This window comes from Dermacentor andersoni, chromosome 7 (genome assembly GCF_023375885.2).
Source record: "Dermacentor andersoni chromosome 7, qqDerAnde1_hic_scaffold, whole genome shotgun sequence".
NCBI classification, from domain to species: domain Eukaryota; kingdom Metazoa; phylum Arthropoda; class Arachnida; order Ixodida; family Ixodidae; genus Dermacentor; species Dermacentor andersoni.
In genome coordinates, this window is record NC_092820.1 from 25,054,152 (window position 1) to 25,070,251 (window position 16,100).

The window sequence follows — 16,100 nt, forward strand, 5'->3', positions numbered from 1 at the left end:
ACTTCACCGCTCTGCTCCTGTATTTTATTTTCCTCTTGTTTTGGGCGACTCGGGGGTGCATTGGCTTGCAAGAACCACATTGACCTCGAACCAACTGCTTATCACCTATAGCGCGCGCATAAGAAATCCCCCTGTGCACGAGTATTACAGACAACAGCACCAATGAAAACAGCACGCCCCTCGGTGTCTACCGCGCGCACCCTCGTCCACTTGAATACAACGCAGTGAGCCCGGTTCTAGCGACAGCTACCTAGCTAATCTCCTCACCTTTCCATTCATTTGCGTCGCTCAAAAGAGTTACGCAATTGTGAATCGCACGGTGGTAGTCCACGGCCGCCCATCGCGCATGCAACAACCACAAGGCTAGACGAGGGACACGACGGGCGCTCAGCTCGTAGGCCAAGAGGACTGGCACATTATTGTTTCTCCGACGCAAACCAACGAAGCCGTGCGAATGCAGCTCAGAATGCAGCTCAGGCTCGCTCATTTAACGCTTGCACTGGAGAGAACAAATAACTGCTGTCTGTAGAAAACTCGCTTTCAGCTGTTACACACTGGCCCGTGCCGGGCAATATTTTCCTCGTGCTTTGCTTCGTTGCATATCCACACGAGCTATTGCTGTGAAATATGGGGCCTTACTTAACTTAAGTGTGCCCGCTGACCGCCACGCTCGGCGTATGTAACCGAGTGCTGCCGCCCGGCTCATACTCTTCTCCAAGGGAGTAGAAGAAGCGAGCCACTTCAAAGCGACAAAATGCGCATCGACGAGCTTACGATTACCTTTCTTTTAATCATCATGCCACTCTGGCTGGCTCAACAAGGGTCCAACCAAAGGCGACAACTGAGCTGCACGAACGACCGGCACGTCGCAACTAGGACACGCTGAGGGCGGGCGAAATGGCAGCAACACAACACGCAGTGGCGAGCGCAAATGCAATCGAGCAGAGCTCGCCTTGCGAGGGCGAAAAACTATGCTACCACGCCTTATGAATACACGCGGTTGCGCTCGCTCACCTGACCAAGTTCACCGCGCGTGTCTCGTACGGCCGAACGCGAGATAATGGCGTGCAAAAGAGGGTTAACGGAGCAGGAGATCGCAAATCCTGCGCATCACTGCCGAAGCACCAAGTGGGTAGCCCTGAAGAGGGCTGTTGGGTTCTTCAGAGGAGCTGATGCGCTGCTTGCAGACGACGTCGCGCACGCGCGCTGCTTAGCCTCCGAAACCGTAGAGGGTGCGGCCCTGACGCTTGAGGGCATACACAACGTCCATGGCGGTCACGGTCTTGCGCTTGGCGTGCTCAGTGTAGGTGACGGCGTCCCGAATCACGTTCTCGAGGAACACCTTGAGCACACCGCGTGTCTCCTCGTAGATCAGGCCGGAGATACGCTTGACACCGCCACGGCGAGCGAGGCGACGGATGGCAGGCTTGGTGATGCCTTGGATGTTGTCACGCAACACCTTACGATGACGCTTCGCGCCACCCTTGCCGAGCCCCTTGCCGCCCTTGCCACGTCCAGACATCTCGGCTGTTGCTGCTGCTTCGGAGCGAGTCAGGAAAGCGAATGCCGCGTCCTTGCGCCGCGACTGAGCGACGAAGCCGCGCCGCAAAAAAGAGGGCGAGGAGGATGAACGCGCGCCGATTGGCTCCCGGGCAGCGCGGCCTCTCTTCGCGAGTGAGTCGCTGGTTGCTGCACTGAGCCCTGCTTAGGCCACGCACTGAGTTCAAGACAAGTGGCCTCGCAACACAATCGCAGAGTTTACTTTTGTTTTTCTTATGTTGTCTCTTTTTGGGCATTCCACACTGCAACGTAGGCTGATGTTCAACCAGCCTCCCTTCTTATTTTGCTCAACTCGCCAAGGGAAAAACAAACGTGTCAACAATGTTATTGTGGTATGTTGCACGCACTCACTGCTCGTGTCGCGCCCCAGGAACAAGTTTATTGTGTTCTCATAATTGTGATTACTCGTTCTATTCACCGTTAGCTCGGCTACGCTTGCAAGTGCACCCTGGTCATTGCCGCAAAGCACACCGCGCGCACAACTTCAAACTCAGCCACGCCAACACGGTTCGCTTGATCACTAGTCGCAAAACAGGGCGCGCTCATGCTCCGCTCGCCTCAGGCGTTTCAAATTTCGCACGCAGGCACCGCTGACTGGTGCCCACACGACCGTCAAATTTCGTCGCGATAGCTTACGTAGCCTCGCAGATAGCGTCAGCGAAATCAGCCTAAGACGCGCGCGCGAGCCAAATTCAGCATTCTAGGGGACGGAAGAGAGCGAGGGCAGTGCTGGCGGCGCTCCGACCTCCTCCCTCTCCCATCGCGCCCAGCCCGTACGAAGGCAGCTACGCAGGACGCGCGCGCAACCGCTATGCAGTATGCGGAGAGCCGCGCGCATCTCTCCTTTTTCCACTTCAAATTACCACTACATTTGTAATAACAGCGTAAAATTTCCCTTACGCGCTGCTGCTTCGTGAACGTGCTAACGCATTTCCGCTCGCCAGCCACTGCTACAGCGATGCGGCGCTGACAGCACGCGGCTCTAAATTTCAGTCCGGAGCACTGCTCTATACGTGCGGGCGGCCGCCGAGTGGGCATTCTAGCACACGCAGCGACCGACGACATTAGTTCTAGCAGCCATAGAGGCACACCTCGGGACCCGCAAATGCGCGTCGACCGAAAATAAGAAATAAAATGTGAAAAAACGGACGAGGGCTGCCTGCTTTTAAAACTTACGCTACATCAGAATTAAGTAAATGTGCAGCAACGACCGCCTCATCAGCCTAGGTGTGCGAAACACGCGCCGTGGCAATTAGTGCAGGCGAACGTGGCCGCTCGCGCGGAGTCGGCTCACGCGCCCTATACTCGCTTTGTTTGTGTTGTTGTGCTGAGCGCCTGGCGTTCTGTGCGTTTCTGCTACGAAACTTTTAGCACACGCGCTGTCGCAATGAGAACGCGTTGTCCGACAGCGCGCGTCGGGTTTTTTTTTCTAAACGAGGAAGCGTCGAACAGAGGGAACGGACGGAATCGTCGAGATTCTCACTACATCCCAATGCCAATGCAGACACTTTGGGTGGCTCTGAGAAGAGCCGTTGGGTGTGGGCTGGGCGGACGAGCGCTCGGTCGCCTACTTGGAGCTGGTGTACTTGGTGACGGCTTTGGTGCCCTCGGACACGGCGTGTTTGGCCAGCTCGCCGGGCAACAGCAGACGCACGGCAGTCTGGATCTCCCGGCTCGTGATGGTCGAGCGCTTGTTGTAGTGAGCCAGACGGGACGACTCCGCGGCGATACGCTCGAAGATGTCGTTCACGAAGCTGTTCATGATAGACATGGCCTTGCTGGAGACTCCAGTGTCCGGGTGCACCTGCTTCAGCACCTTGTAGATATAGATGGAGAAGCTCTCCTTCCTGCGGCGCTTCTTCTTCTTCTTGTCGGTGGCGCGCACGTTCTTCTGCGCCTTGCCGGCCTTCTTCACGGCCTTACCGCTGGGCTGGGGAGGCATCGCACCGTTGTGAGTAGCCGAGCAAACGAGATCGAAATACGCGCGACCGGTCGCGCGCGCCCCGTTTTTATCGCGGGAGGGTGGTGTTCACGCGACCTCGCATATCCGCGCGCGCCATTGGTCCGCGCGGCCTCTCTCCCTTTCCCTCGCGCTTTCCTTTGGGACCGGCGGCGGCGACAGCGGCGAAGGCACTACGAGCACGGCTCAAATCGCTCACAGATCGCGACTGCGTCAGTCGTGCGTTTCTCTGTCCGTCTCGCCATGCTGCTTGCTGCGGTGGTGGTGTGATCGGTGCGGTGGTGGCGTGATTTGTGCGTTCGAGCTTCGGTGCTGCGGATCCCCTCCACGTGGGCCCCTCTCGGAATGGTTGGATAGGTGTAAGGTGCGGATTCTTCTAGACTCCAACCCGCTGTTCATCGATTTGGTGAGGTGTTCCGGTGGCTTTTTTTGTCCTTGGTTTTTTCCAGTCTTTAGCTGAGGGTTTCTAGCTTCCTACCTTGCGTAGTGTTAGCTTAAACTTCGGCTAGGGACGGGCGCCACGTGGTTTTCACCGCGATGGTGGCCCCTTCGCGGCTTCGGCCGCTCACGTTTTTCGGGCGAGTTCCAAAAGGCGCGTCCAATGTAGATGTCTGTAAGGCGCTCGTAAAGCGCTTTTCTTTGAATGACCTTAAGGCAGTACAGGACTTTGGTGCAGGCAGGTTTGAGATAACGTTTAAGACAAAGGCCGCGGTTGATCGCTTCTCAGCTGATCCCGCATTGCAGGTTCGTGATGTGGAAGTTCGATTTGAGTATAGAGGTGTGCGGGTGAAGTTGGTTAGGGTGTTTGGCTACCCCGCGGATCTTCCGGACCAAGCTCTTGTTTCCGAGCTAGAGGTCTTCGGAAAGGTCCACGGGATCTCCGAAGAATGCGTGCCCGGGTTCCCTGCCGTTGGCACGGGAAATCGGCGCATTCGGATAGAGATGGCGCGGCCCGTTCCTAACCTTCTTCGGGTAGGTGAGCGCGTCGTTCAGTGTGAGTACGAGGGTGTAGTTAGGTTGTGTCGTAGGTGTAACCTGGCAGGACACCACGCCGCCGCGTGTGACACACCTAAGTGCGCGCGCTGCGAGCAGTTCGGCCACGCGTCATGCGACGCGGCGTGCGTACGATGCGGTGGTGACCACGCGGTTTCGGCGTGTAGTGTCCGCACCTACTCGTCAGTGACCGCGAGGCCTGAGCAGCAGGTACCTGCCGTTGAGGAAGCGGTTGCTTCGCCGGTAGCTGATATGGTCTCTGCCTTGAATGAAGGAGATAGCCAGGCCTCCTCGAGCGTGGTCGAAGCTGCCGAGTGCGGCGGCGATTCCGTGGACGCCACCGCGGTCGCTTCCCCGTCTGCCACGGCAACGTGCGATGGGGGAGCGGGCGAGGAGGTTGAAGCGGGCATCGCTGCTGCCTCCGTGGCTGGTACGCCTGTCGCTACAGCGGCCGCTACCCCTGGCGCGTTGGAACCGCTGACTGGCACGACTGGCACTGTTAGCCGGTCGGGCCATAAGCGTAAGAGCCGGCGCGCTCACCGCGCTGGCTCCGCTGCCAGGGCGGCGGCCGCGGAGCGTGCGTCGAGCTCGGACGAAGGTGGCTCCCAGGGCTCGGAGACTGGCCCTCCAGAACTTAAGCGCAGTGCCGTAGAGACATCCGACTCTGATACTGACGTTCAATCGGACACGGAGAGTTCCCCTCCTTGTCCGCATTGCAAATTGACTCGGTGCGATTGCTCTGAGATGTCAGACAGGTACTATGAGTCTACTGATGAGGGGTCTCCAATCTCGGAGACTCTCTCATAGGTAGTCTTTGCTTATTTGTCTTTAGCGGCTAGTATTCCCTAATACTAGCCTGCTCTTTATTTATTTTCCTAGTTTTTCGTCCTCCTTTGTTTTTACTAGCTTTTAGCTAAATTCCTTCCCCTTTGAAATGGCTCCTTCTCTCACTATAGCTACCTTTAATTGTCGTGGTTTGTCGCGCGCTTCTAAGCAGTTAGAGGTTATAAATTTGGCTAAATCCAAAAAGGTAGATGTTCTCGTACTTCAGGAAACTTACGTTCATAGGCTAGGCCAGATCAGCCACTTCGACCGGATTTTTCGCACTCGGTCTTACTGGAGTTATGGCGCGTCGGGCAGCCGAGGTACGGCCATCGTTTTGATGCCGAATTTCGACGGCCTTGTTATTCGCCATGCCAGGGATTCCGAGGGCCGCGTCTTGTCGGTGGATCTTGATTGTGGCATTCGAATTGTTAATGTTTATGCTCCAACCCGGGCTAGAGAACAGAGAGAGTTTTTCGATACGTTAGAACCCTATTTGGTCGGTCCCTCTCGACTAGTTTTAGTAGGCGACTTCAACTGTGTGTTAGAACTAGTTGACCGCCTCTCACGTAGAGGGACTCCATTACGTAAAGATAAGCGTGCAATTGCTACACTGCGACAGCTCGTCGATGGGCTGGGACTGGTCGATGCTTGGCGCCTACTCCGCTCTGGACAGTCAGGAATGACATGGACAGGGAGAGGTGGGCAGAGCCGCATCGATCGTTTTTACATCTCATCGTCACTGGCTCCCAGTGTGCATTCCTCGTGGTTAACTCCTTCTGCTCTTAGCGACCACTGCTTCCTAATTCTGCGGTTTGCCGATTCTAGCTTAGTACCAAAGGCAAAGAGACCGTGGCGCTTAAATCCACGTCTCCTAAAAGATAGGAAGGCAACCGCAGAGGTATCATCTATACTATTTCGATCGCTTCATAACACAGCGAATCTTAGTGGTACGGAATGGGATGACGTGAAGGTCAGGGTGCGTGAGTGCTTCAGGTCTTGGGGCAAGCGTCGAGCGCGCGAGGAGCGTGAGGAGATAAAAATCGTCTCCGACGCGATCCTCCTGCTCTCGAGGCCACTGTCTGGCGGGCCTGGAGTTGCTCCGGCACTGGCCTCACTCCGAAAGGAACTTCGGATTCTCCTGCAGCGACGCTGGGATGGCTTGAGGGCCACAACCCGAGCAGAACTGTGGGAAATGGAAGCGTGGTGCAGCAGAAACGTCCTACGTAAACATCTTTCAAGGAAGAGCACAACTCTCTCTTCCCTAATAGATCCAAGCGATAATAGCATAGTCGACTCACCAGATGGAGTTCTCGCACTGGCGAGGCAGTTTTACATGTCCTTGTATGCTGAACCAGTTGCCTCTCCAGCTGTTTTTCCGTTTGCTCTACCAGCTGAGCCGCCACAAGTGTGCGACTCAGCCATAGATGAGGACGAGTTATTTTCCGCCTTGAAGTCTATGAAGCGTAATCGCAGTCCAGGATCCGATGGTCTTACAGTCGAGTTTTATGTTAAATTTTGGACACTGTTAGGGAAGCCGTTCACATCACTGGTGAACCGGCTACTCAGTGAAGGGACCTTGTCAGCGTCTCAACGAGAGGGGCTAATCACTCTCCTTTGTAAGGACGAGTCGAGGAGCACCGATCTGCGAGCATGGCGTCCAATCACGCTTCTGAACTGCGATTACAAGCTCATAGCAAAGTGCCTGTGCACGCGACTCACGCCAGTACTCAGCACTGTTTTGGGTCCGTACCAGGCATGTAGTGTCCAGGGGCGCTCTTGTCAGCTTCACGGTTTAGCAGTGAGGGACCTTCTCCTGTGGGCAAACACCAGGAAACTTCCAGGTATTCTTTGCTCCTTTGATCAGGAGAAGGCTTTCGACATCATTAGCCATAGGTACCTTTTCCGTGTTTTGGAAGAGGCTGGTTTTAGTGTGGGTTTTCGGCAGATGGTCCAAGCTTTGTATTCTCGACCGACTTCTGCTGTTGTCATACGGGACCGCGTCTCGGAGGCGTTCATTGTGGGGCGTGGTGTACGGCAGGGGGACCCCCTCTCACCTGCCCTCTACGTACTCGCTTTTGAACCGCTTCTGCAGAGGTTGTCCTGTGACAGCAGAATTGGCAGGTTCCTACTCCCACCAGGTTCCCCTCCGGTTGCACTATTTGCCTACGCGGATGACTTGTCCATTGTCGTCCCTGACGAAGCATCAGCTTGCGGCGTCTTGGAGGTCATGGACAGTTACTGCAGGGCGAGTGGTGCAAGGTTGAATAGGTCGAAAAGTGCAGCCATGTACTTGAACTCCACTCCGTCCAGTCCGCAGCCCGTTCATGGTCTCCCCGTGAAAACGCAGCTGCGCATTCTAGGCTTCCAATTCGAACCAGATGGTCTGTCTCCTGAAAACTGGCAACAGGCTAAGGAGAAGCTTGAAACCAGAATTCAGCAGTTCAGCGCGTTGTCATGCCCATTGACTGCTCGAGCGACAATCCTGCGCTCACTTCTGTTTTCGTTCCTGACGTATGTGGCGTGTGTGTCTCCTGTTCCGACCCGAACCAAGCATATCTTGGAGAGGGTCCTCTTTCGCTTCCTTTGGAAGGGTACAAATGGTTGTGTAGCTAGGCGGGTGCTCAAGCTGCCCAGGGATAAGGGAGGACTCGGAATTCCCGACCTGGGCATCGTGGCTACCGCACTACACGTCAGATGGACCCAGGTCGCTCTTAACTCGGATATGCTCCTGACTCGAAGCTTTACCTCGTTTTTCCTTAGCACCCGACTCCGCTTGTTTTCGCAGAGCACTTTTTCGCACTGCGTTCCTCGTTCAGGTACCCCGTCCACCATTTATGCGGCGGCTGCCAACTCTTTGGTAAGCCTCCGCAAGGTTCGCCCCGACATCGACGTAGTTTCAACTCCACTCCAAGAATTAGTAGACATCCTTACCCCAGGCCTCCCTCCACACTGCCAAATGTATGACCTGTCCATTCACAGGCCAAACTGGAAGCTCATCACGGCTAGCTTCCTCGACGCTAGGCGAGCCACCTTTATGTATCGCCTGGCGCGAGGGTGCCTGCCGTTGGGCTACAGGCCCTTCACTGCCGTCCCGGTTAGTGGAGTGTGCCCGTTCTGTGGCGCTCGTGAGGACACGGTTCATGCCTTTACGCAGTGTTTGCTTCCTGCAGCTCTTCTCTGTAGGATCGCTAGTCTTTTTAATCTCCCAGGCATTCCTTATCAGACAGTCCGATTTTTGCACCCTTTGCCTAATCAGGCGGTCAACCAGTTCGTGCTTCTCCTCGCTGAGTGCTCCTACCAAGTGTGGTTGGCACGACGCGATGCAGTTTTCGGGGGGAGGGCGCCGGGCCTTCACGAAGTGCTTGCGAAAGCACGGAAGGAGGTCTGGTTCCATCTCACCCGGGAGCGGCACCGCTTGGGCGAGAAGAAGTTTCTCGAAGTGTGGGCCCGTCCTGCGGTGATTTTTGATGAGTCAGGCGGAAAGCTTTCCATTAAGTTATGATGCATGCTCCTAAGGTCGCTCGACTCGGCCGTGTGCGCCAGTCGATCCACGGGGTTTTGTCTGGTTCAGCGGAACCCAGAGCTAGAACCGGTGGTGGCGCACCCTTGGTTGGTCGCGCTGCTCCGCGGACGGCTTTGGTACTCTGCATGGTTGTATGCCTTGGGCTTTTTTGCGCCGAGGCAGTCCGAGGGTCATTCAGGCTTAAGTCCTGTAAGACCGACATGGCTGTTTGTGTGTTGTGTGCGGTAGCTCTGTGTTGCTGCACCACAACAGCCCCCTTGTCCGGGAAGGACCGTTGGCCCGAACCAAGTCCCCCCACCCAGTCAGCCCGGGTTGTGGGGGAGTACCGGGGTCAATGTATCGGATGATGATGGGTTGATGAGATCTGTACGCTCATGGACGCGGTGCCTTCAAAGGTGCCAAGTCCTCCTCCCATCTGACAACGGTACGCATCAGCAGCACCAGCATGTCCGGACGCGGCAAAGGCGGCAAGGCGAAGGGCAAGAGCAAGACGCGTTCCAGCCGCGCGGGTCTCCAGTTCCCCGTGGGCCGTATCCACCGTCTCCTGCGCAAGGGAAACTACGCCGAGCGCGTCGGAGCGGGCGCTCCCGTCTACCTCGCGGCCGTCCTCGAGTACCTGGCTGCCGAAGTGCTCGAGCTCGCTGGCAACGCGGCTCGTGACAACAAGAAGACCAGGATCATCCCCCGCCACCTGCAGCTCGCCATCCGCAACGACGAGGAGCTGAACAAGCTGCTCTCCGGCGTGACGATCGCGCAGGGCGGCGTCTTGCCCAACATCCAAGCTGTGCTTCTCCCAAAGAAGACCGAGAAGAAGGCGTAAGCGAGCAGCTCCCAGCCGCCGGACTACAGTCGCGCTCGTCGCACAACCCAACGGTCCTTGTCAGGACCACCGAAATGCGTGTGACGGCAGGGTTTTGCTTGGCAATCCCGTTCTCTGCGCCCGTTTCCCTCTGTTTGAATTAGCGCAACCGTGCCTGTTGAACTGACGCTGCTGCTAGCTAGCTGGCATGTCAGTGCACGAATGTAGATAGAAAGCGAGCTTCAGGGTGTCCGGGGGCGCACAGGGACGAGCCTCACTGCAAGTAGCGTACGATTCGCGTAGTGGAATGTGATAGGCGATCGGGCCCTTGAAAACAAACAAAAAATGGCCCATATCCGCAACCAGCATGCACTTATGAGCCAGGCAGGTATGCATGAGGAACGTGAACAAACGCATGCATGGCATACCAATACACAAAAGCTTGCACGCAACATCGGCCGCATTAATTTCGTCTTCGTGCGCGGCTTCTTCGCATGAATGCGCGAACCGTTTTGCAACGAACGCGCATTTTGTTTCTTTTTTTTTTTCCTCTCTCTCGTCTTGCTCGAGCGCGCGCAATACTTACCATATGCATCCGAAACGAGGCACCACCTCGCACCGGCAGCTCACCACAGACACACACACAGAGAAAAAATATTGATAATAAAAAATAACAACAAAACAGACAGACCGAGAGGGTACGGTTGGAGTACGTGGTCTCGCGTGCTCCCGTGGCCGAAGCAAACATGTAGGTGGTCCTGAGAAGGACCGTTTTGTGTTGCTTGCCTGACCGAGGCTGCGGCGCAGACAGCGGCCGAACCGAACTTAGGCGCGCTCGCCACGGATGCGCCGGGCCAGCTGGATGTCCTTCGGCATGATGGTAACGCGCTTGGCGTGGATGGCGCACAGGTTGGTGTCCTCGAAGAGACCGACCAGGTAGGCCTCGCTGGCCTCCTGAAGGGCCATCACAGCCGAACTCTGGAATCGGAGGTCGGTCTTGAAATCCTGAGCGATTTCCCTCACCAAGCGCTGGAACGGCAGCTTGCGGATGAGAAGTTCGGTCGACTTCTGGTAGCGGCGAATTTCACGAAGGGCCACGGTCCCAGGCCTGTACCGATGCGGTTTCTTAACCCCACCTGTGGCAGGTGCACTCTTGCGAGCAGCCTTGGTAGCAAGCTGCTTACGCGGAGCCTTCCCACCGGTGCTCTTACGGGCGGTTTGCTTGGTCCTGGCCATGGCGAACGGAGCGAGCGTCCGAAGTCGTCGACTGCCGGAGTGAAAATGACCCCTGCGCCGCGCGCGTCGTGCTTCGCCGCACTACTCTTCTCCTCTCCAACTCACCCGCCGATTGGCCAGCGCCAGCGCAGCCGTCTCAGGCGGTGCGGCGCACGCCGCCGCCGCCGTTCGCCAGGATGCTGGAGGAGGCACGTTTTCGCGCGGGCGCCTTGTTCGCGGCTAAGGAAAGCACATTCGCAGGCGGTTTAATTGAGTTTAAACACGACAGCATGCTGCGCTGTTCTCTTTCGTTTCAGCCAACACCACAATCTCGCTTATACCGCCGCGCGTCGTGAATTGCCAGTGCCGAGTGTGAGACCACACCACTAATCTCGACAGTGGTTAGCGCTCCACGCCCAACGCCATGGGAGCTGTTATCGCGATCTGCGCGCGACGGAGATGGGTGTGCATGTTTAGGCTACATTATTGCTTGTTCACTGCATTGCTTTGATCATGCTGCTGCTCGTTTCACGAACTACAAGTGCGCGCCACGGTGCCTTCTCGAGGGGCAACTACATCGTGGTGTGGCCGCACTCGGCAGCAAACCCTCTCGCATATGCAGACATGCCAGTACCACACTTTCCCGTCCACGCATTGAAGAACGCGAGGCCCGCATTCGCATCGCAAGATTAACGACAAACTTACGTATGGTCTACCAGCACCACTTCAGAGTTACAGAGAAAACGATGTACTTCCGCTCTAAGAGCGAATTTGGAATACAATATTGACAGGTGTTGAACGCGCGTTAGGAGACACGTTAGGAGCATCAACCAACGCTTCGCAGGCGCGACCCCAAGCACGGCTTCCGCGTGCCACGTATTCGGTACACAGTTTTCGCACTTGCAAGGTTTTGACAAACAATCATCAAACGCAACACTTTGCTCTATACAGAGCGTACATTTCGTCAGCTAGCTTTTTCGATTGCATTCCCGCACGCAACTTCGCCACAGGATCGACGGCGTTGTTGTCATGTTATAGCGAAGCTCCAGCTCGGCAGCCGCCGGCAGAAATCTATTTCCTCGCCAACTAACGCACCGAATTTGGTGCGCCTAATTGCGTGTAAAAGAAAACGTTCAAATCGCGCGCCTGCAACAGCGCAATTTTCAACTGATGCCGAGCTCTTCCTCATTTTTTTAATTATTCTCAGTGATTGTGGAAAACTGTGAAATGGAAGAGAGGAAAAAAAAAAAAAGAGCAGTTCAAGTGTGCGCTTTAAAGCTCCGTCGCGCAGCAATGGAACCGGATTTGGAAATTCTGTTAATTGCACAAGGCGATATGTATAAAGGGAACACAATTTATACGCCTCGATAAGATATACCATTCATGCGTGAGTATGACTTTTACAATACCTTCATAGACATGAGAGGCGTTTTCGATGGGATGAAAATTTTTAGACAGAACTTGCGTTAGTTGTTGTGTGCAATTCACACGATCGCGGTACCGATTTGTATTGTTGAGATATGAAACTTTGTACTTCTTAACCTGCCAGTACTCGTGCATTATGGAAGGAAAAAAAGAAACGTCACCGCACCACCACACGTTTTTCTCACATGCAACAAGCTTCGTTTACATGGCTGCATTAGTTCTCTCGTGACAACCCGTTGTTTTCTCTTGGGTGTGTTCCGATGCATTACTTGGAGTTCACCTCCGAGCTACACGCACGACCCGTATGACCTCATTGCGCACTGTGTACGCCTTGCTTCGTCCTCGGCTATTCCCTTTGCACGCACATGCCAGTGAGTTCACAGTAGCAATCCATACATAAACAAGAGAAAAGAAATAACCAAAAGTGCCGAGTTTCTTCAAAGTAAGCGGCCCGTACATTTTCTCCGGCTGCTCCTTCCCCATTTGTTTACCTGTTGAGCCATCATCTCGCTTTGCTATACGTCAAGGCCATAGGCGCACACATTTCCCGGCGGCTTCGTGGGAGAAATGTAAAATAATTGGCGCGAGCTTGGCTTTCATTAAACGCAACACGAATGCGAAATCCGTGCGATGGCGACGGCCGGCGCGTGTCAGTTTCTCTTACCTTCGCGTGCCAATACATGCGACATGAGTGAGGGAGCAGCCGGTTCAAATTCGGAATCTTTCTGTACAGCAGCTTTCACATTTACGATTTTCCAGGGATGCAGCGGCAAGAGGTAGTCTTGTGCACTTTGGCGCTTCCACGCAATGACATTACGCAACCGCCTTACAGCGCATAAATACGCGTGGCACAAACTGCCAAAAGGACAAATGTTCACACGTAGGACAGGAGGCTCCATCTGGCGGCGAAGAGTTCGACAAATACGCGATGCACCGCTCAAATCGCCAAGCGGGCGGCCGCTCGTCTCCCGCTTGGCATGCACAAATACGTTGCTCGAAAAAGTTTGTTTTCTTTAAACGCAGCGCATGTCCAGCGCCCGCTTCCTTACCGATCTAAGTATATGGCGCGAACAAGGTCGCCCAGCATCACCTACGCGCACGCATGACGAAAGAGCGAGTCGTATACAAATAACGAGAGAAAATGAGCCTGCACTGTGAAAGCATATTTCTGTCTAGGCAAGCACACTTCACCGCTCTGCTCCTGTATTTTATTTTCCTCTTGTTTTGGGCGACTCGGGGGTGCATTGGCTTGCAAGAACCACATTGACCTCGAACCAACTGCTTATCACCTATAGCGCGCGCATAAGAAATCCCCCTGTGCACGAGTATTACAGACAACAGCACCAATGAAAACAGCACGCCCCTCGGTGTCTACCGCGCGCACCCTCGTCCACTTGAATACAACGCAGTGAGCCCGGTTCTAGCGACAGCTACCTAGCTAATCTCCTCACCTTTCCATTCATTTGCGTCGCTCAAAAGAGTTACGCAATTGTGAATCGCACGGTGGTAGTCCACGGCCGCCCATCGCGCATGCAACAACCACAAGGCTAGACGAGGGACACGACGGGCGCTCAGCTCGTAGGCCAAGAGGACTGGCACATTATTGTTTCTCCGACGCAAACCAACGAAGCCGTGCGAATGCAGCTCAGAATGCAGCTCAGGCTCGCTCATTTAACGCTTGCACTGGAGAGAACAAATAACTGCTGTCTGTAGAAAACTCGCTTTCAGCTGTTACACACTGGCCCGTGCCGGGCAATATTTTCCTCGTGCTTTGCTTCGTTGCATATCCACACGAGCTATTGCTGTGAAATATGGGGCCTTACTTAACTTAAGTGTGCCCGCTGACCGCCACGCTCGGCGTATGTAACCGAGTGCTGCCGCCCGGCTCATACTCTTCTCCAAGGGAGTAGAAGAAGCGAGCCACTTCAAAGCGACAAAATGCGCATCGACGAGCTTACGATTACCTTTCTTTTAATCATCATGCCACTCTGGCTGGCTCAACAAGGGTCCAACCAAAGGCGACAACTGAGCTGCACGAACGACCGGCACGTCGCAACTAGGACACGCTGAGGGCGGGCGAAATGGCAGCAACACAACACGCAGTGGCGAGCGCAAATGCAATCGAGCAGAGCTCGCCTTGCGAGGGCGAAAAACTATGCTACCACGCCTTATGAATACACGCGGTTGCGCTCGCTCACCTGACCAAGTTCACCGCGCGTGTCTCGTACGGCCGAACGCGAGATAATGGCGTGCAAAAGAGGGTTAACGGAGCAGGAGATCGCAAATCCTGCGCATCACTGCCGAAGCACCAAGTGGGTAGCCCTGAAGAGGGCTGTTGGGTTCTTCAGAGGAGCTGATGCGCTGCTTGCAGACGACGTCGCGCACGCGCGCTGCTTAGCCTCCGAAACCGTAGAGGGTGCGGCCCTGACGCTTGAGGGCATACACAACGTCCATGGCGGTCACGGTCTTGCGCTTGGCGTGCTCAGTGTAGGTGACGGCGTCCCGAATCACGTTCTCGAGGAACACCTTGAGCACACCGCGTGTCTCCTCGTAGATCAGGCCGGAGATACGCTTGACACCGCCACGGCGAGCGAGGCGACGGATGGCAGGCTTGGTGATGCCTTGGATGTTGTCACGCAACACCTTACGATGACGCTTCGCGCCACCCTTGCCGAGCCCCTTGCCGCCCTTGCCACGTCCAGACATCTCGGCTGTTGCTGCTGCTTCGGAGCGAGTCAGGAAAGCGAATGCCGCGTCCTTGCGCCGCGACTGAGCGACGAAGCCGCGCCGCAAAAAAGAGGGCGAGGAGGATGAACGCGCGCCGATTGGCTCCCGGGCAGCGCGGCCTCTCTTCGCGAGTGAGTCGCTGGTTGCTGCACTGAGCCCTGCTTAGGCCACGCACTGAGTTCAAGACAAGTGGCCTCGCAACACAATCGCAGAGTTTACTTTTGTTTTTCTTATGTTGTCTCTTTTTGGGCATTCCACACTGCAACGTAGGCTGATGTTCAACCAGCCTCCCTTCTTATTTTGCTCAACTCGCCAAGGGAAAAACAAACGTGTCAACAATGTTATTGTGGTATGTTGCACGCACTCACTGCTCGTGTCGCGCCCCAGGAACAAGTTTATTGTGTTCTCATAATTGTGATTACTCGTTCTATTCACCGTTAGCTCGGCTACGCTTGCAAGTGCACCCTGGTCATTGCCGCAAAGCACACCGCGCGCACAACTTCAAACTCAGCCACGCCAACACGGTTCGCTTGATCACTAGTCGCAAAACAGGGCGCGCTCATGCTCCGCTCGCCTCAGGCGTTTCAAATTTCGCACGCAGGCACCGCTGACTGGTGCCCACACGACCGTCAAATTTCGTCGCGATAGCTTACGTAGCCTCGCAGATAGCGTCAGCGAAATCAGCCTAAGACGCGCGCGCGAGCCAAATTCAGCATTCTAGGGGACGGAAGAGAGCGAGGGCAGTGCTGGCGGCGCTCCGACCTCCTCCCTCTCCCATCGCGCCCAGCCCGTACGAAGGCAGCTACGCAGGACGCGCGCGCAACCGCTATGCAGTATGCGGAGAGCCGCGCGCATCTCTCCTTTTTCCACTTCAAATTACCACTACATTTGTAATAACAGCGTAAAATTTCCCTTACGCGCTGCTGCTTCGTGAACGTGCTAACGCATTTCCGCTCGCCAGCCACTGCTACAGCGATGCGGCGCTGACAGCACGCGGCTCTAAATTTCAGTCCGGAGCACTGCTCTATACGTGCGGGCGGCCGCCGAGTGGGCATTCTAGCACACGCAGCGAC